The sequence below is a fragment of the Tenrec ecaudatus genome, unplaced genomic scaffold, assembly GCF_050624435.1.
Source record: "Tenrec ecaudatus isolate mTenEca1 unplaced genomic scaffold, mTenEca1.hap1 Scaffold_159, whole genome shotgun sequence".
NCBI classification, from domain to species: Eukaryota; Metazoa; Chordata; class Mammalia; order Afrosoricida; family Tenrecidae; genus Tenrec; species Tenrec ecaudatus.
The window spans coordinates 208,125-234,465 of NW_027458057.1; the positions used below are offsets into that span (position 1 = coordinate 208,125).

Consider the following 26,341-nt stretch of genomic DNA (forward strand, 5'->3'; position numbering starts at 1 on the left):
ACATCCTCAGGTCTAGCTAGATTTGTAAGGTAGAATGGGGATCATTTTAGTTGTGGGGGAAGAAGCATTTAGGAGCTAGAGGAAAGTTGTATGTTTCATTGTTGCTACAGTGCACCCTGACTGGCTCCTCTCCTCCCTGCTACCCTTCTGTAAGGGGATGTCCAATTATCTACAAATGAGCTTTGGGTTTTCACTCCACACTCCCCCGTATTCACAAAGATATGATTTTTTTGTTCCGATGATGTCTGATACCTGATTCTTCCGACACCTCGTGATCACACATGCTGGTGTGCTTCTTTCATGTGGGCTTTGTTGCTTCTCAGCTACATGACCACTTGTTTAACTTCAAGCTTTTAAGACCCCAGAATGTATAACTTTTGATAGCCGACCACCATCAACTTCAGTCACCACATTTGCTTATGCACCCATTTGCCTCCAGCAATTGTGTTGGGGAGGTGAGCATCACGGAATGCCACTTTAATACAACAAAGTATTTTTGCATTGAGGGAGTACTTGAATGGAGGCCCAATGTACATCTGTTACCTTAATACTAAACCTATAAATATATGCATATAGATCTATTTCCCCATCGTTATACATAAATATATTTACATATGCACATGCCTCATTGGCCATAACCCAATAGAGAGACTAGAGTCTACCCCTTCACTCTTAATCCTCTCAAGTCCCAAATTGACACCAGATTGTATAACTACAACAGACTACCCCTTGTCCATTTGACATTTTCACAAAATTCTTTAGCCGTATATAATTTCAAAACAATAATAGAATCATATCAGTATCTAACAGTATAATATGAAAATGCATACATTTCACTCCGTGCCACCCTCCTTTAAACATAATATTCTGTAAGTGATGAAACAAAAATATCCTATGCTTAACAATTGCAGGTAAGGTACACCCACATATTAATCCTATAATTCTATGAATATATTCCAGTATCTATGAAATCTTGTAAGCTAGCCACTTCACGCCTTTATCTGGCCCATTTTGGCTATCCAGTTTCTCTACTGCCTACTTCCATCAACCCAGTGCTCTGAGGAGACAATCATATTCTTCAATATAAAGAGTCTTCATGCCAGTTGGAACCTTGTGAAGTCCACATCCACAAGAAAGTCAAAGCAGGACAGTTCGTCTATACAGTCTGCAGCAGTATATACCAGTGCACAGGCTCAACATTCTTCTCTTCATCTGGTCGGGTTCGGGTCAAGTCAATGTGGGCTCCCTCTCTTGGCCTCACCTCAGTGTCCATTGGTCGCATTGCCTTTAGGCCTTGGCCCCATCACCAATTCTCCACAACTCTAGTCCCCTCAGAGTAGGTCATGGACTTCAAACGAGTCAACCTGCTCTCATCTTCTTCTCTACTGCCTGTAAACCAGGTCCACGAGTGTCAGTGGTCAGAATGGACCCGCTGCTCTATTGCTGCTATTCTGCCACTTTCACTCAACAAGCAGATCCAGGTGGTCACCTAGCAATCATTTCAGGCTTCTACAGGCTCCCTTGAATGTTCAGTACTAGAAAGGAGTTTCTTCAGGCTTTGAGATTTTTTCCAGTTTCTGACAAAAACCACTAGTCAAAATTCAAATATTACAAAAGTTCCCTATTAATGCACATGAAGCTCTTCCTCACAGTGGGAGCAGTGCACAGAAACGGACCTTGATGCTGGGCTGCTGTGTGCGTGCTTTGGTCAGTTGGGAGCTGCTGATTCACAGATTCACTTCACGTGGATGAAGATGCTTGTTTGCTTCCCCGTGAGTTTATCGCGCTTCAACAGAGAAGAACCCTGTTCTTGGGTTTTGCCTCTGCCTTGCTCCTAGAAACCGCTGGAATAGAAAGATTACAAATGATTTTTTTGTTGTTGTTTTAAAAAACAGAAAAGAAATGCCGTGTACCTGTTAGGTAAGTAGAGGCAGAACTGAGGGTGGTCGCTGTGCATGCCAAACCTCCTCCCCATCACAGACAGTTGAAAGCTGCTTCAGGCTGGAAAGATGCACACATTTAGGTCCTTGTGACAGGAAGCAGGTCAACCTGGGCGGGCCCCCATCTAGACCAGGTGGGCTTAATTCAGTCAATGGGGTCAAACAGTACCGTCAGCCATGCCTACCAACAGGGTATGGGTGGGGGCCTCAAACCAGCTGTCATGCAACCCAGCGCGCGTGGGCTGTCCAGTCCGCCCCCACCCCCCACGAGCATATTTGCCTCTTCTATCCTTTATAAAGTCACTTGGATCACAAACTAGGTTTCTGCGTCAATTGGTTCTTGTGTGAAGCCAAGGACAGAGGTACATTTCTCCCAGAGAGAGCCCTCACATAACCAAATCAGATTATAGCCTTCAGTGTTAGGGTTCCAACGAATTTTGGGGGAATATCTCAAGTGGTAGTGGTAAGGACACAACTCAATCCATATTATCTCTTTATTTTGCTCAGCCAGATGCTTGCCCTTTGAGCCTGAATTGTTGCAAGGCTTATTACCCCATCAAGTGTTCCCAGAGCAAGCCCTAAATGGGCAGTAGTCACACACAAGGAAGATTTGCAGGGGACACTGTTAAGAATGATTAATGCTTAAGTGTTCCTTGTCTCCCCAAATGTACCATCTGGCAGAAAATTTGTTAGATCTCTCTCCTGGGAGAGATATACCTCAGCTCTTGAATAACTCTCCTGGTCATAGAAGTCAAATTCCAAGCTTTTCATCCAACATTCATAAAGCTAAATAAATGTTACATAAACCTAAGTTCTCTACCTTGGATAAGACAAAGTAAAACCATGACTTGAGAAGGTTTTCATTGAGGACAGAGACAACTTCAGATATTCTAAGCCTATGAAATTGGTCATGATTCAGGCAACTTGCCAAGGAAGCAGGTAATACCTAGGTGGGAGGTGGAATGAATAAGAACTTGCACTAAGATTCCATTCCATCAGGTGCAGCTGGTGACTTTGGAGGCCCAGAGCAGGCAGTGGGAGAGAGAAGACCAGAGCAGGGGAGGGATGTGATGAGCTGGAGGGTAGAGGGAGGGATTATGTGATGTCCTGCTGTCACCTCCCACCCCACTGTGACCCTTTAGTGATGTGGGCCCAGGTTTGTGATGCAAGTGGGTTTGAAGCCAGAGGGGACTCAGAGTGCTCAGTTGCCTGAGTGCAACCGCTGTATCCAGAAGATGGAGGAGATTCTCTTTCTGCTGGAACAGAAAAGTGCTTCCTGGCTGACCTACCAATACCCCACCTGGTTCACTGTTTTGACCTTGGGCATCCTGTATGGAGTGGGTTGCTTCTTCCTGGTCCTCCCCTTCCTTCCAAATACTCCACCTGTGCGACCACCCAGGAAAAGGATAAAGGTAAGAAATTCTCAACCCAGCCATAGGAGAGATTGATTTTTCCTCGTTTTATAAATTTTTCCTTTCGTAATTAATTTCCTGATAGGGGAAATCTCAAGAAAGAAGAGACCATCAGCCCTGGCTTTGGAATGTTGATGAGGGCTGGTGCGTCCTTACTCACTGTTAGGACTTTGTTCACTGCATTGGTATCATTTTATCCTTGCCGGCTTATGTTGATTTTCATTATTTCTGTTGGCTTTCCCTGTTTGTGAAGCACAGGAGGCGTGGATGCATCATGATCATGGACACAAGGGTTGACAGAGTTGCAGGTGGAGAGATCTCATGGCAGAGGGAGGGATTGTGAGATCAGCAGTGTGGAGAACTCCCCCATCGGGAAGCTAGGGAGTGAAGGGGGATTGATTTCAAGACGAAAAAATGAAGGAGGCCAGAGGGGACAGAGAGCTTTAGACCTGACTGTGATTACACAACTCCTTTTGAAGGCAATTTAACCATGGAGGGGGGGGGGGTGTTGTTCTAAAATGGATATGGTAATCATTGATTGTACCATTGCCCTTGATCTGATTGAACGACTGAACTATTGACTCGTATGATATGTAAATCATTTGCCAGTAAGGTGAGCATTCAAAAATATTTCTCTTTGAAGATCTCAGACCTCCCATCTCTAGTTGTTATAGAGGGCAATAGGTAAAAATCCCCAATATAGTGACGCAGTGGCTAAGGACTAGATGACTAGACATTTCAAAGGGCAGCTCTCATCACTGGGTCCTCAGTCTCTTTCCTTGAGCTCCAGTCTCTGGGCCAAGGCTCCTTTTCTGTCTGGGCTAATTGAGAAAGCATGGCTGACCCCGGGGAGGAAGTGGTCAAGGGCTGGCCCAGAGCTTCAGCCTCCATAATCAAAATCTTGCCCACCAGAACACTGAGTGCTGAGAGTGTGTGCTCTCCGTGAGCAGAGGAAGGCTGACGGAAGAAATGCACTCTAGGTCTCACACAGAAGCTGGTTTCTGGGCTTTAGTCATTCCATGGAGATTGTCATTCTTCTAATCACCAGTAAATGCCTGCAGTTTGTCACAAAGAACAGACGCAGGATTGGATTCCAGCCTGACTTCCTCTCTTGTGCCCCAGCCTCAGGTGGAGACAAGGAGAAGCAGCAGGTCAAGGGACAAAGGTGACGCTCTGAAAGGTAAGGTTCTGCCCATTCAACCAAGCTCTGTAAGCTCTCCTGTCCCCTCCTCTGCAGGATGCCAGTGGCAACAGCCCGTCTCTCTCAGGTAATAATCCTGAACAAAAGGATATTGTGGATGGAAACAGAACCCAGATATTTCCCAGATGTACAGGAGGGGCCTAGGATGGGATGAAGGCTGGCCAAGGTAGGACCCAGTAGGGAGCAGTGGGGGTGTCAGGAGCAGATTCTGGTGGATTTGGAGGTGGAACATTGAGGGGTAACTGCGATAAGCTGTGTAACTTTGCCAAGGTTCAGATTGCTCACTGAGACCCCACAGACAATATTGGAAACCGATGCTCCTTGAAATGCCAAAGCACCTCCTGCCCGTGGGAGTAAGCTATCATTTGACCTTGAGCTCTGGAGAGTCCAACGTCCTAAGTGCACAGCCCGTGTGACATTCCTTTCGGTCCTCTGGGAGGGCTGCACCATAACGGTTCTCTTGATTTCCAGTTTTCCGAAGCTTCCTGCAAGAACTATATGGCGCTCAGAACCTGCGTTTGCGTCTTAGGCAGAAGTAAGTAACCTTCCTGCTTCAACGCGGGGTGCATCTTCCAACCAGGGTGCCTGTGTGGCCTCGGGCTGCAGAGCAGCTGGGATGCGCTGGTATGGGGGACACTTTCAGGGATGGGCAGAGAATGACAGGAGTCCCGGGCAGTGGGGTGGGGCAGGAAGAGCAGGCCATCAAGGCTTGGGGAGGGGCTGAGCTTGCACCGACCCTTGCTAGCCTGCTAGGTCTCTTGCCCCTTCAGTCCTGGCAGTAATCTGGTCCTTCTGTCTCCTGCAGCCACTTGGGAAACCCACTTGACACTGGCAGCTTTGGTCAACAGAAAGCTCAAGCCCTCTCTGGTAGCTGGCGAAATAGAGGTACGGCTGAAGTCCACGTCGGTACGCGCGCCCCACACGGTTCTGCGGCTCATCCATTCCGGACACCTAGGTCTCAGAACTCCACCCTTCCACGGGCCCAGATGTGCATCTCAACTTCTCATGTCTTACCCGCCTTGAGTCAATCACCAGACTGCGCACATTCCCGTGAACCTGACAGTCTTTCACCCACACCACTGGCTCTTCCCTCACCCAGTGCCAAACCCCCGGATTCAAAGGCCTACCTGCAGCCTCCAAGCACTCTCTGGGACTCACCAGCCCCGCACCCCACAGGGACTCCTTCTCAGAATGACTTGTTGGCAAGGCCCAGGCAGAGCCCATCTCCACACAACCGCTGCTCCACACCTGCCATGGCAGCCATCACAAGTCAGGATCCCACAGGCCTCCCTACTGCCTCCCCACCCCAGTGTTGGGCAGCTGCCAAGAACTTACAGCTTCCCTCCTTGGAATACTTTGGGTCTCTGAAAGAGCACTCTACCTGGCACCCCCAAGAAGACACCTTTCGGGAAGGACCCACAAAGAGGCAGGGGGAAGTAGGGAGGCCCACCTTGCTCAACCCCAATGTCCACAAGCTGCTGGAAATAGAAATCACAAAGGCAGAGAAATGGAATATTTGGGAAGAAAAAGGAAAGGGTGTATCAGAATACCATCTGCAGGCCTTAAATATGTTGAAGGCACTCGATGGGGAGCAGATCACTGCACCTCCCCAGCCCTTCTGGAATGCCAGCATCAAAGCAGAGCAGATACCCAGCCCTCAGAAGCATTTTCCACAAAAATTCAGTGAGTTTTTCTGGGGTCTACCTTTTCTGCACAGGGAGTCTCTGGCAGCTGCTCTCAGGGTCTCTGGATCCACCCTAGAGTTTCCCACTGTCTTATTTAATGAAATTCCTAATGCCTTACCAGCTCAAATGCAAGCTAAAGAGTACCCACTCTTGTTGCAACGTCACTCCTTGCCCTACACTGAAGGCCGATTCCAACTTTTACTTCCAACTGCATGCCAAGCCCAGGCCCCACCGCCGGCTACAGTCCTGACTCCGCCCGGTCCACAGCCCCGTGGCCCACTCGCAGTACCTTTTCCTCCTCCTCACAAGAGTCCCTGTGATGAATCCTGTCTTACCGTCCACACTAAGTCCCAATCACGCATTCCAAATTCACTTCAACAGCTGAAAAGCCATTTTTTAAAGAAACAACAGGAAAGTGAGAGTTCTTTACCCTTTATGATGCCACGACCCCAGGAAGCTTTTTGTCTTCGCAAACCCACTCATCCCCAGGACAATCAGAAGGTGCAGACCCCAAAGACAGACCCCAAGCTTCCTGGCTGCTTGAAGCAATCGGAGCTCCACCGCCAAGAGAACTTCCCTCAATTGCAGGGGCCCCTCGGCAATGGGACTCTTGAGTCTCTGACACTAAAGCAGCCTCAGGAAAAATGGCCAGGGACTTGTCTGGATATGAAGCAGCCCGAATGCTCCTGCTCAACACCTGGAGACAAGCAGGGGAAGAATGTAATGAAGACGGTGTCCCCAGGAAGATGCACACACCCTGGACCGTCGCTTGCGTGCTGCAGAGCCGGTGTCCAGCTGAGGAACAACTCGGTCAATGGACAAGGGAATTACTTGAGGAAAATATCCAAATGTAATCTATCTCTCTGTGGATCAGGAAACTACTGCCCAAAAGGAACTCCGGGAGCCGACTCAAAGGAGTTAAGTGATTTGAGGATACACAAGGGGATTAACGCAGGAACTTACACCCTAAGGGGTCCAAATAAAATCCTACTGGAAAACACCCTGAATGTCCACATGTGCAGGAAGGTGGAGCAGATTAGAAAGGATCAGATCCCTGGCATTGTTTGCCGTTCATGTCTTGCGACGACCACGCACGCTTTGTCTATTTCCCTGACCCACCCACATGTTGTCAATGTGGCCTCCTGGGGAGAGCTGGAAGATCTGAACACAACGCAGAGCCTTTCCTTTCTCAGCCCGGGCACTCAACAGGTGCTGGACTCGCATATCGTAAGGCTCCAAATGAGGCAGAGGTGGTGCATGCCCCTCAAAGTCCTTGAGCCCACAAACCTCTGTAGGACAAGAAAAGACAACGCAATGTCCTTTCCAAAGTCCACCTGCTTAGCCACCCCTAAGTATTGAACTAACCTAGTAACTGAGGCTGTCAAGGTCCTGGGAGAACCCTGTCAGGCAGACTGGGGAGAGAGAGTGACCACAAAGAAATCAAGCCCTACCCTGGAGAGTCCTTTTGCTGATTGCTCCCCTACAGAGGAGCCTGTTCAGGGAACCCCAGCCTACCCCCCACTTGATAATGACAGTGGATGCTCATTGGCCCTCAGGCAGCCGTTTCCAGCCTTCATGCCCAGTATCCTTGGCAGAACCTTCCAGAATGAAAGTGTCCAGAGAGAGAGCCTAGAGCAAACCTCAAATCCAGTACTGACCAGCAAGGGGTCAAGGAAAGAGGGTGCTAGTTGTGCCCCAGGAGGCCCCAGATTGGAAGTGAACTCTGAATGTCCATCTTCAAGAGCCAAAGAGACAGGGTTGGTGGTGGTCAAGAAGTCCTCTTCAATAGAGCTAGACGATAGGGACACTTTCAAAACCAGTGTGCTGGCAAAATCTCAAACCAATGATGTGGACCGGGGGTGCTTCGAGGCTCTAGGATGTAGTAAAAGTTTCCTGCTACCTGGAAAGTGTGCTCCAGTTCCTGAAAAGCCAAGCCTTACAGCACGAGTGTGCAGTGAGATTAAGCTCCAGGTGGAGGTAGAGGCAGAGGATGGTTCTCCATGCTGTCCTGTTGACGGGCTCCTTCAGGACTGCACCACTGATGTGCTCACTGCCACCAATGTTTTGCCTTCTCAGGTGGTCCATTGCCGCCCCCAGCATTTGTTCACTGGGGATAAGCCAATATGTCAAGGGCCAAGTGGCTTCGTGGTGGCTAGAGCAAGTTACATGGGGCAGCAGAAGCTCAAAAGCCCCAACCTTCAGGACCCCTCGACAAGGAGAAGGAAGGATGCTGTTCCCACTGACAAGAGGGAGACTCATAAATGGCCCAATCCAGAAGAGCATGGAAAAGGATTAGCGGGAAGAGGCATCTCCCAAGTCTGTGGGTTAAGCCAGCCTGTGCAAGACAAGGCATTGGCTGAGTGCCTTGAGATCAAGTCCTCACAGCTCCCACCAGAGAAGGGACAGCTTCCTGCTGAGGGCCACAGCAAAAAATGGAGGAAGCACTTTGTCCAGTGGATTTGCTCCAGCAAAAAATCTACAGGACACGGTGATCCTTTGCAAAAAGGAAAGCCCGTATTACCCTGTGGTCACAGCCTTGGGCCCCTTCAAAGACAACCAGTGTCTCCTAACAAGGTCACGGAGGCTCAGGTGCTCACGACAGATGTTGGCCAAGTCCTAGAGGGGACACCAGGCTGTCATCAGGAGTATCTTGCGTCAACGTTATGTCCACGAAAAGAAGCGCAGGCCTCAGTTAATGGATGTTCCTCCAGCTGCAGGGCTCCTTTCTTTGTAGAACACAGGAGAGTGGCAAGTGTGAGACCCTGCCTCCACCAGGCGATACCTGACTGCCAGAGCCTTCCCACCACGAGCACCTGTATCAGGGATGTATTCACAAATTTCTGTCCGTTCAGGGGATTCATTGTCAGAAGCCACACTCAGCCATTGCCCCCCAGGGTGTTTGTGTGCCCAGTCAGCTTGCAGCAGCAGAGGCGGAGGAGGTGGGCTTACTCCAGTTACCCTTACCACTGCCCACGTCACTGTCTTCGAGAATATGTCTTATCTGGCAAATTAGAAGACGCTTCTTCTGCTCTGATTAGTAGGAAAGTATCCATGCCAGCCACTTTAGCCTGTTCTGCACAGGCTAATGGCTTCTCTCAGCCATGATATTCATTGTTCCAAATTGAGATTTTCCCCCTCCTACATTAAAGTGTGACTTCTGTGCTGCATGGCGGGATCTAGAGGGGGTGTCATGTGTGTTAGTCTGTGTAGACTAGAGAAACAAAATTCATACACTCATATTTTATGAGTTTTATATAAAGGTTAAGTGAACATTGAAAAGCATCCCAACCCAGTTCAATCTAAGACCACCAGTCCAATAGTATCCCATGTGTCTGACACCAATCTACAAAGTCCTCCTCACAATCCAAAAACACACGGGGAGACAAGGACTGCAGGAGGAAATTGTAGTCCGTGCGCTGGCAGGTTCTCCATGAGGCTGCTGCAGAAACCAGGGCTGCAACAGGGTAGGTCCATGCGGCTTCTCCTCAGGGATCTCCCAGGAAATGAGTCTTTCCAGCTGCTTTAGGGACCTAACAAATGCATATCCACCCTGGTGGCACTATCAGAGAGCAAGAGACCAGAAAGGCTAGGCTCACAGAGCCATTGATCTCCCTGCCCTTCAATTAACCCCACATGAGTTCATTGACGAGGTTGGCATAATATACCTTTAACTATGTTAGATACTGCGTCTCCTTCTCTGAGTGCTAGCTTTGACTTCTCAAAGGGCAGGGCTCTGGAGGAGGTTTTCAGCAGTGTTTCCCACCCACTTCCATCCCAAGTTCTTCATTTTGCACCTCTTATGATTTATGGTAACACCCCTACTGTGAAAACCTCAGAAGGTCCCAACACAGTGAAGAATGTTCCCTGGTGCCATTACTTTGTCTTCAACGTTATGTGGCTGCAGTTGATAGGTTTTGAGAGGCGCAATCCAGCCAAGAAATTCCATCGAGGGTCCAGAAGAGGTTTAGACCAAAGTAGCGTCTCATGGTACCAAGCAGGCATGAGACATGTGGCGGCCTGTCTAAGTCCCACATGTGCATTTGATGAAGGCTGCCAAGTTTGGCATGGAGGTTCCGCCTCAATACACCTGTCACAAAATGGGAAATGACATATTTTGCTACCTTTGCCTCTCTCCCAGCCTAGGGTAACCTCCAGGATGGAAGTCCCAGGTCTGACACATGTGGGTGGGAACTGCTAGGGAGGCTGCCAGCGGGGGACTGTGCTCACCCACTGCACCAAGGGAAAATCCGGTTCACAGCTCACATGCCTTCCTCTGTATATAAACCCGGAGAAGGAGCAACAGCTTAGGCTGAGTGGTACAGGATGAGCGTCTGTGTAATAACCACTAATGGTTAGGCACCATGGACACAGGGTAGGGAAGGATACAGTGAAGAAGAATATGAAGCGTTGGACGTAGCAAAGGAGGCCAAAGAGCATGAGGATCCCCAGAAATGATGCAAGACACAAGCGGAGCTAACACAGGCTTACAAAGGGGAATCGGCCAGGTGCTTCACCCCAGCTTTAGCTAGCTGCCCCCACAGCAGAACTTTATCTCCTACAGAGAGCACTGGGTTGTATAGCAAAGGCACAGCTTTCAAGCAAGGAAGGTTACTTTCTCAATACTATCTTTAGTGGGGCGACAAACTGTTATTTTACTTGATTTCCATCTCCTGACTGGGGGAAGGATGAGTTGATAGCCAGGGTGGGGTAGAGTGGGGATGAGTCAATAACAGGGTGCCAGGACTCAGGAAACATGACCCCAGGCTTTTGGGCTTCACACATGCATACACACACGCGTCCGCGCTCTAGGAATGTTCTCACGAAACATGACCCCAGGCTGGTGGTCTTCACATGCACACACACGCGTGCGCACACACACACATACTTGCTCTAGGAATGTTCTCAGCAAACATGACCCCAGGCTGGTGGTCTTCACACACACACACACACACACACACACACACATACACACGCACACACACACACACACGCTCTAGGAATGTTCTCAGGAAACATGACCCAAGGCTGGTGGTCTTCACACACACACACACACACACACACACGCACACACACACACACACACACACGCTCTAGGAATGTTCTCAGGAAACATGACCCAAGGCTGGTGGTCTTCACACACACACACACACACACACACACGCACACACACACACACACACACACGCTCTAGGAATGTTCTCAGGAAACATGACCCCAGGCTGGTGGTCTTCACACACACACACACACACACACGCACACACACACACACACGCTCTAGGAATGTTCTCAGGAAACATGATCCCAGGCTGGTGGTTTTCACACACACACTAACGCGCACACTCTAGGAATGTTCTCAGGAAACATGACCCCAGGCTGGTGATCTTCACACACACGCACACACACACACACACACACGCGTGCACGTGCTCTAGGAATGTTCTCCGGAGAGAGTGGCTTCTAAGGACTGAGTGCTGCAAAGAAAGTCACAACTGGGAGCAGCCTTCCCTTCCCCTAGAGACTCCTGGGAAATCAGGATGTGCACGGAGATTAGACATCACCTGTCTTGATAAGGGAAACCAGTTCAATAGTGGTCAGTGTTTCCTCTGTGCTTCTAACACAGGTTTTTATTTCCTGGGCACCAGATTATAGAAGAAGGCAGGAGGGCCCCCCAAAATATGATTAGTTGATCCGCTAGAGTAAATTCTCATGTGCTTAAAAGAACACCCCTGGTGGGCCAGGGTTTACTGTTTACTGAACTAAACAGTAAAGGATGGCGAGGAAGACATCCACTGAGCCTTGACCTCCATGCCTCAGTCAGGACACCAAGTGTGTGTGTGGGGTGGGTGGGGACTGACACCAGTGGTGGAGGAGGGAAGTGGACATAGGCCCCAGAGACTGCTGGTACAGCAGCATGATGTTGTTTCTGGAGTCCTGATTGTGCCAAGGCAGCCTCTGGAGTGACTGTGGCAGTAAAAAATCAGATTCTGGATCTGCAGAGCCTGGATCTGGGGCCTCTTGGGTAGCAGGTAGCTTGGGTGTGTTCCTAGAGAGAGTGAAGAGCTGGACACCGGACTACCCGCTGCTGAACCCTACCGTTCGTGCTAGGTAAGTGCACGGAGATGGAGAGAAGACCCTGAAAGAACAGCAAGGGGTGCATGGACCAAGCCCCTTCCCTTTCCCCTGCCACCAGGTCCTCTTATATGGTGCTGTGAGGTCAAACAAAGGGAAGCCCACTCAGACCTGCAGAGACCTCAGCGAAACACCTGCCCCCCACCCCCCACAATTCAGCAGACATCTCACAAGGACACTCACACATACCCGAGAGAGAAACCTCACACACATACTTCCTTGGAGACTTCCAGAGAGACTCAGAGGCCTCGCACAGAGACTTCATATGAAGTTCTCAGCATCCTTTATGGAGACTTCTCAGAGACCCCACAGGGACCTCACACAAAGCCCTCCCACATAGCTCACTGCCAGCACGGGAGAATTAGCAGCCGCTGTCCACCCCTGAGCTCCTGGAAACTTTCACACATTGTCTGCAGTGCCCCCCATGCTTGTGCATCTTTGTCCTCATAGCCTTGCTTGGGAACAACAGAATCACAAACTGCACGTAGTTGTGTGCAAATTTTTTCCACTGAAACATTTTCACTAGCCTGAACTCTGAAGTGTAGTTTACAATTGAAATACAAGTAAAACTGCCAACACCAAATGAGAGTGTGATTTTAGATGGTGTGCAGTCAAATGTCGCACGCCACACTTTTACTTTTGCTTCGGACAAATTCTCTAATTGGTGGGGAAGTGACTGACTACTTTGGAAGCAACAGAACAGTCCATCAAATGGGCTTCAGGACTCAAATATATAAATAGACATCTGATCTGAACTCAAACTCATTCCCCAAGGGGCTCATGAACCTAATTTTTTTGGAAGAGTGAAGGAACCCACATGAAAATAACAAAATTTACATCACATTGTGTCTGTCTGGCTTAATTTCTCAATGAAACAGCTGTCATATCTGAAGATATTCAGGGCAACATTCCTTTTATAGCTCTGTCGACATAATTAATATGATTTTTCTGTGAAATGTAATATTTCTAAGTTATGCAAAGTCCTAATGTTTATCTACCACAACAAACTGATAATATTTCGAAGGATGAAGAAATAGATCAAGAAATAATAATTAATGAAATACACATTTTCAGGTAGTACCATTTACAATAGCCAAGCGTAAATGAAAATATCTATATCTATACTTGAATAAAAAAACAACAGATTTATATGAGGAAAACTACAGAAATTACAAGAAATCAAGAGTGACCTCAGCAAATGGGATAATATCCCATGCTCCTTGACCAGACGACTCAATGTAGTACAGTTATCAGTTCTACTCAAGGCACTAGACAAGTTTAATTCACTCCTGATAAAATTACCCTCATCTTTCTTCAAAGAATTGCAAAACCACTGATTACTAACTTCATATGGTAAGGGCATAGGTCAGGGGTTGAACCTACAAACTTCTCCTTGGTAGAAAGATAAAACTGTTCTCATAAAAGACTTGTAGGCTGGCTTTGAGTTGGAATTTTGGGGTCATTTAGGATTTTTTGTGGCATGTGATTTTTAGGGCTTTAAGGTCATTTGGGGTCATTTAATTTTTTTGCGCATTAGGGTGGTTTGGGCTTTAAGGGTGTTTTATAAGGTTTAAGGGAGTTTTTAAGGGATTTAGGGGTGATTTTTTGGAGTGTATAGGTATTTTTTAGCAGGTAGGGGTGTTTTTAGTGATCTTACAGGGTTTCTTAGAGATTTTAGGGTATTTTAAAATATTTTATGTGTTTTTCCCCAGCATTTTATGTTTTGTTGGGGCTTTCATGTTGTCTTCAGGGCATTTATGTGGTTTTGGAAGTTCATGGTTTGGGAATCTTCTAGGGATATGATTTGGAAGTTCCACATGTTTTGGGAGGCATTTAGTGTGTTATTTGTGGCTTCAGAGTGTTATTTGAATTTTAGGGAATATTATGGCTTTTCAGACATTTTAAGGCTTTTAGGGTGATTTTAGTGTTTAAGGGTGTTTATTAGGCTTATATGTGTTTTTATGGCTTTTAGTGTTTTGTTAAAATTTTAGGGTGCTTCTTAAGGCCTTAGAGTGTTTGGGGGGATTAGGTTTTGGTTTTCAGGGCTTTAGGGTTTTGTTGGATTATTTTTTGCTTTCATGGTGAATTCATGTCTATTAGGCTGTTGGACTTTTACAGGGTTTTATAGTGCTTCGGGTTGCTTTGTAGGGATGTTCTTGGGGTTTTAAAAGACTTTTAGCGTGTTTTTAGGGCTTCACGTGTTCTTTATTTTGCGTTTTAAGGCATTTGCATAATATTAGGGCATTTATTATGTTTTCGGGACGTAAGGAGTTTTTTTTTAAGACTTATGGCGCATTAGGGTGTTTTAGAAAGCCTTTTACCATGTATTTAATGGTCTTAAGATGTTTTAGAGAGTCTTTAGGTGTGGTCTTAGCATTTTAGAAATATTTTAGACGTTTTAGGGTTTTTAAGGCATTTATAGTGTTTTTAAGACTTTTAAGGTGTTTTTAGAACACGCCTGACAGGTACACACTATTTCAATCAGGCTCTGGTTAGTGCCTCTCAATCAATTGGTGACATGGGAGTCTGGATAATGGATTACCTTTACTCTGCAGATGAGAAAACTCACTCAAAAAGACACAGGTGTTGACCCACAGGCACACAACTGGTTAACAACAAAGACATATTCACAACCAGTGTTGGGAGCCAGAGCCCTAAGCCCCACATACCTGTCCCCAGCCGAACAGTCAATCTATCCTGAACCATCAAATGATCTGAGCAGATCCTCCCACCCAACTCACCTTCCCATGCCAAATATTTTATTTCAGAAGGTGGCAGTGAATCTGCAGCTCTGAGAGAGGGACATATCTGATCGGAGCACATGGAGCAGATGAAGGGGGAGGAGGGGAATGTGGAGCACATCCTGGCACACCAGGACTTGAGGATGATGTTCCCACTCAGAGAATCCAGTCCACATAGAAGACCACATGGCCAGCCCCACGATGAGACAAGACACCCCTCAAAGACCCATAGCCTTAGAGGGGACAACACTGAAGACACAGTGTGGGAAATGCGCCCGAACTAATCCTGCCACACCGAGGCATAACACTAAGGGGGTACAGCAGAAGAGCAAGAAAACGAAGCATCAAGGTCCCCAGGGAATGCCAAAGGATGACTTTGGGGCCAGTACTTGGTACACCAACAGACTGGACTGGAAAACACTCTTAAAGGCCAACAAACCGACCTTGAACTAACGATGAGCCACTTCTTTCTTGTTGAGTTGTTTTCATTCATTGTCATTGGATTTTGGTTGTTTTGTTGCTTTTAGTGCTTGGTTTTGCTCTGTCTTGTTTTGTGTATGTTATTACATCTACAGGTCTGTCTAAATAAGATAGGCTGGATGAACAATCTGGAGGAGAGAAAACAGGACCAACACTTCTGGGGAGACATGGGAGAGAGGGAGGTGTGGGGAAAGGTAGTGGTGTTAAGAAACCCAGAGAAAAGGGAAGAACAGGTGATGCAAATCGGTGGTGAGGGGGATGTAGGAGGCCTGGTAGGGAGTGATCAAGGGAAATGGAACCAATGGAACCAAGAGGAATTACTGAATTACTGAAGCACAAATGAAAAGTGAGCATGGCAGTGGGCCCAAGAGGCAAATCAAAGGGAATAGAAAAGCAAGCTAGGAAGCAAGGGTCAATTATAGAGGTTTAAAAAAAGGCATGTACATATTTAAATATATGAGCATGGGGAAATAGATCTATGTCCCTATATTTATAGGTTTTGTATTAAGGTAGCAGATGGACATTGGGCCACTGCTCAAGGACTCCCTCGTTGCAAAAATACTGTTCTATTAAATTGGCATTCTATGATGCTCACCTTCCCTACACGATCACTGAACACAAAGCAGGTACATAAGCAAATGTGGTGAAGAAAGCTAATGGTGCCCAGCTATCAAATATATAGCATGTGAGGTCTTAAAGGCTTAAAGGAAAACAAGCGCCCATCTAGCTCAGAAGAAACAAAGCCCACATGGAAGAAGCACACCAGCTTGTGTGATCATGAGGTTTTGAAAAGATTTGGTAGCAGGCATCATCAGAACAAAAAAAATCTTATCATTGCGAATGAGCGGGGAGTGCTGGGTACAGACACAAAGCCCATTTACAGTCCTCTGGACATCCCTAACAGAAGGGTGTCAGGGAGGAGATAAACCAAGACAGGTACCAGATAATAACGATGAAACACAGCTTTCCCCTAGTTCCTACATGTTTCCTCTCTCCCACTATCATGATCCCAATTCTAATTTACAAATCAGGCTAGACTAGAGAATGTACACTTGGACAGATAGGAACAGGAAACATGGGGAATCCAGGGTGGATGAGCCCTTGAGGACCAGTGTTATGAGTGCAGACTCGGGAAGGGTGGAGGGAGGGTAGGTTGGAAAACGGAAACCGTATACAGGGATCTACATTTAACCTCAACAGAAAAGTGGGTGAAGGAACACCAGACAGTGCAAGATATGAGAAAATAATTAGTAAATTATCAAGGGTAGCTCGAATGGAGGGGGAAAAATGAGGAGCTGAGGCCAGGGGCTTGGGTGGGGTGGAGAGTGGATATTTTGAGAATAATGAGGGCAATGAATGTACAAATGTGCTTTACACAACCGATGTATATATGCATTGTGGTTAGTGTTGCATGAACAATTTAAAAAAAGGTCTGGACAGAGGGCACATGCAAGGATGATCTCAGGCTGGATTAGATCAGCAAAATCACCTACTGGAGTTGCCTCACCCTGTGTCTATTCCTGAGTCAGGCATGAAGCTTAGGGCCCATAGTCCCAGGAGCTGGACAGGGAGGGAGGCGGGGTTCTGAGGTCATTCCATAGGGGCAATGGCCCTCCTGTCCTGCCCGGCCCACCCTCCTTTGTAATCCTGCTGGCTGGAGCACGGCTTTCATGGAGTCCACACCATGGGAGCTCTACTACTCATGGGGGATTGGCAGGAAGCCTCTGCTTATGCGCACACACCACCACCTAGCTGGAGGATCTCTGTGAACAAAGCCTGAGGCAGACAACAAGCCCACTAATTGATGCTGTAAGAGATACAATCAGCATCCAGAAACCTGCAACTGGGAGTAAGAGGCAGCATACTTGGCCCCAGCCACTCCCACTGCCATCTTCAAGGAGTGACATTCTAAAGCAGAGGGTTTTCAAAAGGCACTGCCAGGACTGTGGAATGAGCAGCTCATTTGTGGACATGGATACTGTGTGATCCAGAAGTATTACCTCTTCCTTTCCATTCAGGTGAGACAAAAAAAAGTTCCAAATAGAAAGCCATGCATCTAAACAGTATCCAATAGCCACTCATGTGCAGTGCTGCCGCCTCCAAAGAGCTTTCCTAGGTTTTTCTCTCTGTGGACAGATATACCTTGGTCCTTGGCTCTGCATGAGAAAGAATTCACGCCAAAGCCAGGTTTGTGATCCAATTGTGTTTTAGGAGAGATAGGGAGGTATGGTAGGCAACCCTGGTGGACCCCAGTGGCTGAATTGAATTTACTTGGCCTAGGTGGGTCAATGTGGGTGCAGCACCCACCCAGGTGTACCTGGCCTTCCTGACTGGAAACCTGGACCTCTGAGCACGCTCGGTGTGCCACTCTTTCCTGGGTGGCTAGCTTGGCCCTCTGAGCATGCATCATGGACAACCTAGTCCCTATGCTAGCTACCTAAAATTTACACCCTGAAGAGATATGGACCCAAATCTTTGGGGTACAAGGCGACGACATCTTTAGGTACTTCCTGCTGGCAAAAGGGTGAAGTCCATACCCTTTCTACTCTGCTGGGAGGGGTTGTCCATTCAGGTCTAGGATGGATAAGGTTGAGGTGGTCCAGGAGATGGTGGTCCTAGAGGTGGCACACTTGGTTCAGAGGGCTTGGTAACTTGAGAACTTCTGGAAAAACAAACAAACGGACAAAAGGGTGAACAGTTTAACTGAGACAAGGCTAGGCTTGTGAGGTGGCAGTGCCCTTGAAATTAGGTGAGTGTCACAGGAAACAAAAAAAATCCTAGGATTATCAGGCATGTGTGTTTGTTCGTTCTAAGTATAGGCACGGGAGTAAAAGCATCCACAATTTCCCCTATGAGGGTACAGGGTTTGGGAACTACTGGGTGCACTGAGATCACTGTTTCATTTATGATCCTAATGTTTGGACCCACTGATAAGAACCATGCTTCTATTTAATCCTATTATCCCTCAATTATTAACTTTGGTCAAACAAATTTTGTTTTCATTAATTACTTTCATAGTTATCTATCTATACACACACATTTAATTGAATGGAATGAAAAGGTCATGCGTTATAGCGTTAAATTGTAATATTGGAATACTACAGCGGGAGTCAACAGGGATCAAAAGAAAGTAAGTGTCTGAGTCATTTTTAATTTTCTTGGCTTCAAATTGAATAAAAGACTTGTAAATAACCCAGAGACCAAATTCCCATGGTGCCTCCTACAACGGGTAGAATGTTCAGGGATGTTTCAGGGCTGGGAGATTAGTAACCCCTAAGTCCAGGATCCCTTAGGGCAGGGGTCCTCAAACTGTTTACACAGGGGGCCAGTTCACTGTCCCTCAGACCGTTGGAGCACCAGACTATAGTTAAAAAAAACCAAACTATGAACAAATTCCTATGCACATTGCACGAATCGGCTACTAAGTAGGACATGCAGAGGCAGCAAAAACACCCTGAGGGTGGGATAAATGTCGTCAGGCCACATGTGCCCCACGGGCCACAGTTTAAGGATGCCTGCCTTAGGGGTTCCTGGGTGCACTGGGGATGAAGGTCTCTACTGCTCCTCAAAAGGAGAAATGCTGTAACTTCTGGCATTTCGGCCCACTTTCCAATCACTTTACAAAACTGTTCCAGGTGAATCAGGGTTAGAAGGGAAAGTGTACCATTCTCTGGCCACCATTCTCCTTTCTCAAATAAAGTTGCATAGTGTATCAGCTTTTGTTTGTCTAGCCTCTGTGTCAACTCTATCCCAATTGGACAGGATTCATGCAAGGGGGCAATTCCTGAGTATGAAGCTGCTAAGTCCCATCTAGAAAGCACAAAAGAAGGCTATGTAGAGCTTGCTGCCTCAAGGTCAATAAACCCCACTTGAGAGCGAGCCCTTTATTGCCCTGAATCTGTTGCCTCAGGAAGATGCCCCAGCAAGAAGTAAGGGATCAAAGACAACTCACTGAGGTCGACTTTAAGTCCAACCATTATTCTAGACAAGCTAGGAGAACCACTGCTTGGGATGGCCCCATGGCCCTCCAAGATGCCTGCTGGCGGGAGCAGACTCTCAAATCTCTGAAGGGAAGGGGCATCTGGAAGCTCAGGGAACCTTAAGGGAATTGGAATTTCTGTCTGGAACATCGTGGCAGTGGAACTGTGTATTAAGAGCTTTCCCCAAAAGTGCCTTAAGCAGCAACACTGAAAGCCTAAAGGTAACAGTTACACAGGAAGGGTTCCATATGCCATTGGCCTAAGCCTGGGCCACGGAAAACCAGCCTGTAACAAGGAACAAACCTACACTGGTAGAACACTAACACTATAACGCCTCAAGTTTTAAATTCAGGAAATAATTTTAAACATTTTTATTCTTTACTTTCATAGTTATCAATATGTATATATGGCATTCAAATATATAAAACGTGCAATGTTTTTGAAATGTAACCAAATTGTCACATTGATAATTTATAAGTTTGGTACCAGATAAGTTTCAATTAAATGCTATAAAAATGTTGTGCTGGGCATTATAGGGCTAAAGCAGCTTGTTTGAAAAGCCAGGAGAAAGGGAATGGAGGGGAAAAGGGAAATATTTGGCTCCCAGGACAAGGCAGGGCTAACTCCCAGGTCTATTCAACCAGCTCCCTAGGCAGTGCCCTTCCACATGTTTGGGCTGGTGGGCACCATCTTGGCCAGGGTCACAGGCCCCGTTTCCCCATGGCCACAATGGCGGCTATATAGGATCTCTGGGAAAAGCTTAAACAGCCTTGACAAGAGTGAAGCCATTATGAGCTGACAGAAGGCACCATGTAAAGTAAATAAAGTAGCTATGAACTGTAAATGAACTAGCTGATGTAGGGGAGGTAGGCTGTGCAGATGTGCCCAAGGGAATGTCCCAAAGGATATGGATGCTCAGAAGATTCGCGAGAGCGACCAGAGCAGTCTTTGTTCAACTAAGAATGACTAACTGCAACACCCTGCTTCCCTACTCTGCCTGCTTGCACACCTGCACATTGCAAAAGTATAAAAACCTTTGGACAATTAGACTGGGGCTGCTCAGGAAAAAAAACTTTTTCTGTTGAACTTGCCAGCGGTCGGAGTAGTTTTCTTTCTGGGAATGGAGACTGGCTACAACATTTCGAGGTGCACCGAGATCCAATTGCCACTGTCTGGGCTTGCTTAGAAAGGAAACCTCCTTAACAGGAGTGCTCTCCCCAGAACTACGGATTTCTGATTTCTCTAGGCCAGGGGTCCTTAAACTCTTTAAACAGGGACCAGTTCACTGTCCCTCTGATCAGTTGGAGGGCCGAACTATCGTTTCAATAAAACTATGAACAAATTCCTATGCTTCCTGCACATACCTTATTTTGAAGTTTAAAAAAAACACACAAACAAACGGGGCACAAACACTCGGCGGACAGGATCAAGGTCCTCGTCTATCCACATGTGGCTCACAGGCTATTGTTTGAGGACCCCTGCTCTAGGCGCTCACAAAGAGAATGTAGTTTCAGCCCTAAAGCCTGGAGACTCCGCAATTTGTTTAAAGGTGATTGGACAGAAGGAGTTCCTGATTTGCCCATGCAAGACTCGTTTTCCCTTCCCCTATTTCTCAGAGTTCATAGTTATGTTTATGGGGAACCAGGACATCCCTATCTGATCCCTAAAATTGATGCGTGGAATGACATTGCCACTAATAAGCCAGCATAAACAAAAGACTTACTTCCTCCTGCAACAGAAAGGGTTCTTGTTTCAAGATTTCAGGAAACATGGCAGGACCAGAAAAAAAATAGACCCAAGGTCCTAAAACCACTAAGGTGGAGGCTGCCCTTCCCCAACCCCTCCCCATACCCCTCTGTCTCAGCTTTATTCCTTTTTGCAGGAGGACTCTGGAAGTGGGAGAACTAGCTTACGACCCTTCATTATCACTGCCACCCTGTCAGGTGCATGGGGCTGGAGAGAGAGAAATACTCATAACTCCTTTCTGAGTCCACACCCCAACATACACTAGGGCTGGTAGGGGATCTCGACCGCCCCACCCCCCAAGAAGGATGATTCGGCAGCAGCCATTCTACACTCAAGGCAAGCAGCCCCAACACCTGGGGAAGACCCCTGAGTCCCTTTTTGGGTATATATCCCCTTGTATTCCAGTGATTTGTATAATTGGAATCAACAAAATCCCTTTTTCTGACAAAGCAGGTCTGATTCCTTGATAGAAACGGTTTTCCATATGCATTAGCCCACCTCCAGAAATTGCCAGCAACTTCTCCAGGTGCTGTTCACAACACAGGTACAGTAGCCCTGCCAGAGAGAGGCCCAGTAAGCAGTCAATGGACATGATGGTCAGACAGCAGGCACTCCCCATGTGAGGGAAACTCTTTTTGCCACTGCATGAAAAATGTGAGATCCAAACTCCTAGCAAGGCACAGAAGGCCTAACCAGGTATCACCAGTTTCTCTTGCAGGCCCTCAGTGGAACAGCTAGAAAACCTATGAATTTATCTAAGGTCAGTGAGAATTTTCAGGCTCTTACAAGAGAATGTCTGCGTGCCTTTTTAGAGTGACTGATGGAAGCCTACGGGCTTTATATCCCTAACGGCCTGGAGGCCCTGAGAACAGGAGGGCAATAAGTATTGCCTTTATTACTCAGTCTGCCTCAGACATGAAAAAGAAGTGGGAAGGGTTTGACGGGAAAAATCTTAGTGATTTGGTACAAGTGGCTCAGCGGGTGTGTAACAACAGAGATGATCCTACCACGACAGAGACAAAGAAACTAGTTAAAATACTAGGAATTGCCATGAGAGACCCCAGAGACTCAGGAAAAGGAGAGCATGGCCCACTTACGGAGAGACTGACCTGTGGGCACCGCCAAGCCATGGGGCAGGATCAATGTGCCTACTGCAGGAAAGAAGGACATTGGAAAAATCAGTGCCTTGAATACCCCAGGAGAAGCAGACAACCCTCCAATAGAGAGGACGGGCCTCATCCACACCTAGAAAATCCCAAGCAAGAGACAATAATGCTTGAAGAAGCTGAATGAAGGTGTCCGTGCTCTGTTTCACTTGGTCCCCAGGATCCCAGGCTAACTGTCCAAGTAGGAGGCCAGCCAGTCAATTTCTTAGTGGACACAGGGATTACCTTCTCAGGTTCAGAAAAGAGTACAGGCAAATTGTCAAAAGGAAAGATTTGAATTACTGTCAGCATATGATTGCTTCCAAAAATAACTCACACCAGAAGATTTGCATGGAGGTTAGGTGGGTTTCTCAAGACATCATGATAAAAAATATCTGTCTGCCCTTTGTCCCAGTTAGCCATATGATTTTTATGGCACTGGCCCCTGGCTTGGCTGTTGAGCCAGGGAAACTGTTTTTGCAGGACGTGAGGCGGTGGCCTGTGGCCATCAGTGGAAGGACAAAATCTCCACAGTGGTCTTCCTGTTTCAATATGGAGCCACCTATATCACCTCTCGGACATTATTGTTGTCCTGGGCTCAGAATCGCCACCCCAGGTCTAGAAGGCACCTAACAGATCCACACTATTTGAATCAGGCTCTGGTTAGCCCCTATCAATCACTTGGTGACATGGGAGTCTGGACAATGGAGTACCTTTACTTTTCGGATCAGAAAACTAACTCAAAAAAACACAGGTGTTGACCCAGAGGCACACAACTGGTTAAAAACAAAGCCAAACTTACAACCATTTTCTGGAGCCAGAGTTCTGAGCCCCTCGTGGCTGTGCCCAGCCGAGCAGTCCCTCTCTCCTGGACCCACCAAAGATCTGAGCAGATATTCCCCACAACCCCTCCCAAAGATTTTATTTCAGAGGATAGCATTGAATTTGCATCTCCTGGACAGAGACATTATCTGATCAGAGCACACAGAGATGAAGGGGAGAAGGGGAGAGTGGAGCACATCCTGTCCCACCAGACCTTGAGGATGATGTTCCCACTCAGAGAAGTCAGTTCACATAGAAGACCACATGGCCAGCCCCACGATGAGACACAACGTCCCTCAAAGACCCATAGCCCTAGAGGGGACAACACTGGAGACACAGTGTGGGAATTACCCCCAAACTGATCTCGCTACACCGAGGCATAACACTAAGGGGGTACAGCAGAAGAGCAAGTAAAAGGAGCAGCAAGATCCCAAGGAAATGCTAAAGGTGGACTTTAGGGTCAGGGTTTGGTGCCCCAAAAGACTGGACTAGAAAACACTCCTAAAGGCCAACACATAGTCCTTAAACTGTCTATGAGCTTTTCTATCTTGTTGACCTTTGTTTTCTTTTATTGTAATTGGATTTTTGTTGTTTTGTTTATTTTGCTGCTTGGTTTTGTTCTTTCTTGTTTTTGTGCATGTTATTGCCTCTACAGGTCTGTCTAAATAAGATAGGCTGAACGAACAATCTGGAGGAGAAAAAAAAAACGGGACTAGCACATCCTGGAGGACATGCGAGAGAGGGAGGTGGGAAGAAAGGTAGTGGTGTTAAGAATTCCAGAGACAAGGGAACAACAAGTGATGGAAATCGGTGGTGAGGGGGATGTAGGAGGCCTGGTAGGGCGTGATCAAGGGTAATGTAACCAAGAGTAATTACTGAAACCCAAAGGAAGATTGAGCATGGCAGTGGGCACAAGAGGAAAATCAAAGGGTATAGAAGAGTGAGCTGGGAAGCAAGGGCCAGTTATACACGTCTAAATAAAGGCATGTACATATGTCCATATATTAACAAAGGGGCATGGGGAAATAAATCTATGTACAGATGTGTAAAGATTTAGTATTAAGGTAGCAGATGGACATTGGGCCTCTGCTCAAGGACTCCCTCATTGCAAGAACACTGTTCTATTAAATTGGTATTCTATGATGCTCACCTTCACTACACGATCACTGACCACAAAGCGGCTGCATAAGCAAATGTGGTGAAGAAAGCCGATGGTGCCCAGCTACCAAATGATATAGCGTGTGGGGTCTTAAAGGCTTGAAGGTAAAGAAGCGGCCATCTAGCTCAGAAGCAACAGAGCCCACATGGAGGAAGCATACCAGCCTGTGTGATCACAAAGTTTCAAAGGGATAAGGCAACAGGCATCATGAGAACAAAAATATCTCATCATGGAGAATGAGAGGGGACTGCCGGGTATAGACCCAAAACCTATTTGCAGTGCACTGGACATCCCCTTACAGAAGGATCTCAGAGAGGAGATGAACCAAGACAGGGTATGAAACAGCAAAGATGAAACACAACTTTCCTCTAGTTCTTAATGCTTCCTCTTGCCCCACTATTATGATCCCAATTCTACCATACAAATCTGGTCTAACTAGAGAAGATACTCTAATACCGATAGGAATTTCAAACACGGGGAATCCAGGGTGGATGGGCCCTTTAGGACCAGTGTTATGAATGGAGATACTGGGAGGGTGGAGGATGGAAAGTGGGAACCGATTACAAGGATCTTCATTGATCTAAAAGAAAGGTGGGTTAAGGGGGACACCAGACAGTGAAAGATATGACAAAAGTATTACTACATTTCCAAGGATTGATGAGGGATGGGTGGCGGGCATTGAGGGGGCGGGGAATGAGGAGCTGAAGCCAGGGGCTTGGGTGGAGAGTGGATATTTTGAGAATAATGAAGGCAATTAATGGTCAGATGTGCTTCCAACAGCTGATGTATATATGGACTGTGGTTAGTGTTGTAGGAGCCACTAATAAAAAGATCATAAAAGAAACAAAAATAATCTGGGCAGAGGGCTCATGCAAGGATGATCTCAGGCTGAATTAGACCAGTCAAAACAGCTACTGGAGTCCCCTCACCCTGTGTCTATTCCTGAGTCAGGTATGAAGCTTAGGGCCCACAGCCCCAGCAGCTGGCCAGTGAGGGAGGTGGGGCTCTGAGGTCATTCAACAGGGGGAATGGTCCTCTGTCCTGCAGGGCCCACGCTCCTTTGTACACCTGCTCTCTAGGGCACGGCTTTCATGGAGTCCACACCATGGGAGCTCTACTACTCATGGGGGGTTGGCAGAGTGCCTCTGCTCATGCGCTCACACCACCACCTAGCTGGAGGATCTCTGTGAACAAAGCCTGAGGTAGAAAACAAGCCCACTAACTGATGCTGTAAGAGATACAATCAGCATCCAGAAACCAGCAACTGGGAGTAAGAGGCAGCATACCCTGGTCCCAGCCCCTTCATAAAGCACTGCCAGGACTGTGGAATGGATACTCTGTGATCCAGACGTAGTACCTCCTCCCTTCCAGTCAGCTGAGACAAAAACCCTTGCAAGCAGAAAGCCATGCATCTGAACAGTATCCACCAGCCACTCATGTGCAGCCCTGCTGCCTCCAAAGAGCCTTCTTGAGTGAGAGAGAAATCACGCAGAAGCCTGGTCTGTCACTCAAGTGAGTTTTATGAGCGCTAGGGAGGCGTGGTGGACAAGTCTAGCCGACCCCAGTGGCTGAATTGAATTTCTATGGCCTAGGTTGGTCACTCCAGGTACAGGACCCACCCAGGTGTACCTCCCCTTCATGGCCAGAAACCTTTACCTCTGAGCATGCACAGGGTGCCTCTCCTAACTGGGCTCTTATCTTGGCCCTATGGGCATGCATAACGGATGCCCCAGTCCCTAGGATAGCTACTTAACATTTGTCCACCTGAAGAGATATGGACCCAAATCTTTGGGGTACTGGGCGACGACATCTCTAGCTAATTCCTGCTGGCGAAAGGGGCGTAGCGGGGCTTTGGATCCACACCCTTCCTACACTGCTGGGAGGGGTTGTCCATTGAGGGC

At 47.3% G+C, this 26,341-nt stretch overlaps 1 long non-coding RNA gene across 2 annotated transcripts in view; it reads right to left on the reverse strand.

The window, feature by feature from the left end:
• Positions 1-427: 427 nt before the first annotated feature.
• LOC142436133 (uncharacterized) overlaps positions 428-26,341 on the reverse strand; it is a 46,394-nt gene continuing 20,480 nt past the window's right edge. The window contains exons 2-4 of one of the 2 annotated variants that reach the window (XR_012781799.1): positions 18,126-18,250; positions 1,914-2,001; positions 428-1,844 (exon numbers count right to left, since the gene is read on the reverse strand). This is a non-coding gene — a long non-coding RNA (uncharacterized LOC142436133). The remainder of the gene's footprint in view (positions 1,845-1,913; positions 2,002-18,125; positions 18,251-26,341) is intronic. The other variant, XR_012781798.1, reaches the window with a different exon arrangement.